The sequence below is a fragment of the Mauremys reevesii genome, linkage group 1, assembly GCF_016161935.1.
Source record: "Mauremys reevesii isolate NIE-2019 linkage group 1, ASM1616193v1, whole genome shotgun sequence".
Taxonomy (NCBI): Eukaryota; Metazoa; Chordata; order Testudines; family Geoemydidae; genus Mauremys; species Mauremys reevesii.
Genome location: NC_052623.1, coordinates 141,407,527 through 141,412,335, shown reverse-complemented (window position 1 = coordinate 141,412,335; position 4,809 = coordinate 141,407,527). Strand labels below are relative to the sequence as shown.

At 46.6% G+C, this 4,809-nt stretch overlaps 1 pseudogene; it reads left to right on the top strand.

The window, feature by feature from the left end:
* Positions 1 to 1,568: 1,568 nt before the first annotated feature.
* On the top strand, positions 1,569 to 3,543 carry LOC120406325 (annotated as a pseudogene).
* The last annotated feature ends 1,266 nt before the right edge of the window (positions 3,544 to 4,809 follow it).

Genomic DNA, 4,809 nt, shown 5'->3' with positions numbered 1-4,809 from the left:
CTCCAGTAACAGAAAGAAGTAGAAGTCAAGGTAAAGACCAAACAAAGAAAAAAAGCTGCTTGTTGCACTGACTGTGAAAGTGAAACTAAAAATCATGGCTACTCTGACCAGGCCCCTGGAGCCTTTTGATGAGAATACAGAGCAGTGGCATGTGTATACTGAGCGTTTTGAGCTTTTTGGTATTGCAAATGACATTACAGAAGCGAAGAAGGTGCCAATATTCTTAACTGTTGTAGGGGCTAAAACCTACTCTCTGCTACGCAGCTTACTACACCCTGTTAAGCCTGAGACTAAATCTTACAGTGACATTGTGGAAATCCTGGGGTCTCATTTCTCCCCAAAACCACTGGTAATTGCTGAAAGATATAGGTTCCACAAAAGAGACCAAAAGGAAGATGAAACAGTTGTACAATTTGTAGCCATTTTAAAAAAGCTAGCAGAACACTGTGAATTTAAAGAGATGTTAAATGATGCCCTGCGTGACAGGTTAGTGTGTGGCCTCTGCAGTGAAGCTATCGGAAGCGCCTACTGACAGAGGCTCAGCTTACATTACAGAAGGCTGTTGATATTGCTGTCTCCATGGAACTGGCTACAAGGGAGGCACAATACATCGATGCATCCTAGGGTGCAAAAAGTGTCACAAGAACTGACCCACAAAGCGGTGCAGAGTCAAGAATGTTACCGCTGTGGTAAGCTGGGTCACCAGGCATCAGAATGCTGATGTAAGGACCTGGTGTGTCGACACTGTGGCAAAAAGGGACACATTGAGTATGCCTGTAAACAAAAGAAAAGAGGCCTGTGGTCTGGCCGACAAAAGAGGAACCTTGCATACCCTAGAGCAGACCCAGGATGATCAAGGTGACACCTCCTCACAAGAGGAAGTGCCACTGCATGTTTTGTCTTTGGCAGCGGGCTCACATGAATACTGGGTAACCCCTTTATTGGAGGGCAAACCTATACGCATGGAACTAGACACCGGTGCAGCTGTCTCGCTGGTTCCTGAGACTGTGTATAAGGAAAAGCTACAGCATCTTCCGCTTAAGGCAACAAAAACTGTTCTGAAGACGTATACAGGTGAAGCTGTGCCCATGTTGGGCACTATTGATGTTAAGGTGGAGCTCAATGGACAGGCGGCTAAATTGCCACTGTTTGTGGTGAGAGGTGACTACCCAGCCTTAATGGGTAAGTCTTGGCTTGGGAAGATTCAGCTGAACTGGGCAGAAGTGCACCGGATGACTAAAGAAGAAACCAGTCTAACCCCTATACTAAGGAAACATGCTGCTGTTTTTGGAGATGATTTGGGAAGTATGAAGGGAATCACTGTGACATTGAACATTAAACCTGGCAGTCCACCAAAATATCTGAAAGCCCGAACTGTGCCATATGCCATCAGGCCAAAAGTTGAAGCATACCTGGAGCGCCTGGTCACCAATGGAGTCCTAATACCAGTTACCCATAGCTCATGGGCCACTCCTATCGTTCCAATAGTGAAGAAAGATGGCTCTCTCCGGATTTGCGGTGATTTTAAAGTCACTGTCAACCCAGTGTTGTGTGCAGAGCAATACCCGCTTCCCCGCATCGATGACCTCTTCGCAGGCCTGGCTGGGGGACAAAAGTTCAGTAAGATTGATCTGAGTCAAGCATATTTACAGATGCACGTCGATGAAAAGTCCCAAGAGCTGTTGACTATTGTGACTCATAAGGGGCTTTATCGATACTGTCGCCTACCCTTCGGAATCACATCGGCTCCCGCCCTGTTCCAGAGGGCTATGGACCAGATCTTGTGTGGCTTGTCAGGAGTTCAGTGCTATCTGGATGATATCCTGGTTACTGGAAGAAATGAAGAGGATCACTTAAAGAATTTAGAGGCTACCCTACAAAGACTGGAAGAGTATGGCCTACGAGTTCGCAAAGACAAGTGTGAATTCTTCAAGCCCTCTGTTGAATATTTGGGACACATCATCGATTCTGCAGGTCTTCATAAGGCCCCTGCAAAAGTTAAAGCTATTGTGGAGGCTCCCCCACCTCGAAATGTAAGCCAGCTACGCTCATTTCTAGGACTACTGAACTATTATGGAAAGTTCATCTCACAGTTAGCCACACTGCTAAAACCACTTCATGAGCTCCTTGGGCAGAACAAGGCCTGGAAGTGGACTGAAGCCTGTGATGTTGCATTTAACAAAGCTAAGGATGCATTGTTAAATTCTGAAGTTCTAACGCACTTTGATCCATCCTTACCCCTGCAATTGGCCTGCGATGCTTCCCCTTATGGAGTGGGAGCGGTCGTGTCACACATTATGCCTTCGTGAGAAGAAAGACCTATTGCTTTTGCTTCACGCACTCTAAGCAAAGCAGAAACTAACTACGCCCAAATCGAACGTGAGGCATTAGGAATTGTTTTTGGAATTAGGAAGTTTCATCAGTACCTGTTTGGGCGAAAGTTTACTCTTCTTACAGACCATCGACCTCTGACATCAATTTTTGGACCCTACACAGGCATTCCCCCATTAGCTGTTAGTCGTATGCAACGTTGGGCATTGATACTTTCTGCACACACATATGAAATCAAATATCGGAAATCCACTCTGCACGGCAATGCAGATGGCCTCTCAAGGTTGCCTTTACCGGTCAAACATCAAGATAGTGCCCAAAAGGAAATCTTCTACTTTGAACAGGTAGAGAATACACCCATCACTGCTGCTCAGATAAAGAAGGCAACCCGCGTTGACCCAGTATTATCCCAAGTTATGGACCTGGTGATGCATGGAAAATCTCGACAAACCTCTCCGGTCTCACCCGACCTTGTTCCCTACATGTCCAGGCGGACGGAGTTATCGGTCCAATCTGGTTGTTTGTTGTGGGGGAGGCGTGTCATTATTCCACCACCCCTGAGATCACAGATGTTAGAACAGCTACATTCCGGTCACTGTGGAATAGTGCGCATGAAGGAAATTGCGAAGCTATTTTTGGTGGCCTAGATTGGACAGTGCTATTGAAGAGAAGGCAAAAGCTTGTATGTCATGTCAGGGTGTAAGAAATGCACCCCAGTGGGCACCCCTACACCCATGGGACTGGCCTGAAAACCCGTGGCAACGTATTCTCGTTGACTTTGCTGGCCCCCTTGAAGGAAGCATGTTCTTGGTGGCAGTAGATGCCCATTCTAAATGGCCAGAAGTCTCTATAATGCAGTCCACTACTGCAGAGAGTACTATCCAAAAACTACGAGGACTCTTTAGTCGTTTTGGTCTGCCAGAACAACTTGTGAGCGACAACGGACCGCAGTTCGTCTCTCAGGAGTTTCAAAATTTTATGAAGGCAAATGGGATACACCACCTCACGTCAGCACCATATCATCCGTCCACCAACGGATTAGCTGAAAGATTTGTGCAGACAATGAAAAACGCTTTGAAATCAGCAAAGGGACAACACTCCATTCAAAAGCGTCTGGATACCTTACTTTCCTATAGAAACACACCTCATGCTACGACCCAGGCTTCCCCAGCCTTTCTAATGATGGGACGACAGCTGCGCACTTGCTTTGATCTGCTGAAACCTTCTGAACCCAGACAAACTGTGCAACATCAGCAGCAATATCAAGTCATCAGATGGGCACCCAGAGCAAAAGACCGAACCTTTAGCCCAGGGCAGCCAGTTTTGGCTCGGAATTATACTTCCAGAGCTAAATGGGTCCCGGCCACAGTCATCACTCAAACAGGACCTGTTTCCTATACAGTCCGGACTGCAGAGAATCTTACCTGGCGGCGACATGTAGATCAGCTGTTGCCAGGTCATGCCAGTCTTCAGGACCCATCTGCAGTTGAGGGGTCTGACTTCACCCCTCCTGGTGAGACACCGAATCATGAGTCACCTGTTCCTGACTGTTCTCCTCCATTACTGCCGGCAGCTGAGATACCCCTTTGCCCAGCACGAGCTGATACCACCTCCTCACCTATTCGTGCTGCGGACCCTGAGCCCCTAGTACTTTCGGGTGCAACAACACCAGAAGTTTGCCGTAATCCACCTAGAGACAGAAGGCCTCCTCATCGGCTGGATCTTTAGTTAGGGCGAACCCACGGTTATGGGGCAAAATAATCCCCAGGGTTTAGCCGGGAATGGAGGCTAAACCCTCCTTCTCTAGTTTAGTGTGTGTTTTATTTAGGGGATGTTCTTATTAGGGGGGGAGGAATATGTTGTGTATTTGGTTGTCATGGGTTTTGTTACTATGGCAACTGAGTTAGACTATTAAGGGATAGCTCAGCCGGTTTCAACCGGCTGAGTGAGCTCTCTGTCTCTGTAAATAAAATGGAGGTTTTGGTTAGCTGTCTGCTCTCTGGCCTCAAGTGATTGCTTCCTACACCGGCTGCCCCAAGGATACAACATGATCCATTTGGATTCAATAGTCCTTCCTGATGGGTAGGCCATAACACCTTCTGTAGGAATCCAGCATTTTGCATTGGGTGAAGTTTTTTTCCCCCGTTTGGTGAGTTACAGAGTTTCAGAACAAACGTTTTACTGTTCTAGAGCAAACACTTATGTATTGCCTTATAGCAGGGGATAAAGATAGTATTGGTAGGGTTAGTATACCTACAAGCAATCTATCAAATCTAAATACTAAACACTTTCTTATAGCACTAATATCTTTTTTAGATTAACCCACAGGTAAGCCAGACTGGTTTTCAGCTATGCATTTGTCAGTGTTCAGTGAGGGCCGAGGCCTTGGTATGAGCTCACACCTGGTCTTCCAGCATCACAGAAGCTCTGGCTGCCATTACTGTTTGACAGTATAAAAATAAAACCTTTATAGATAAA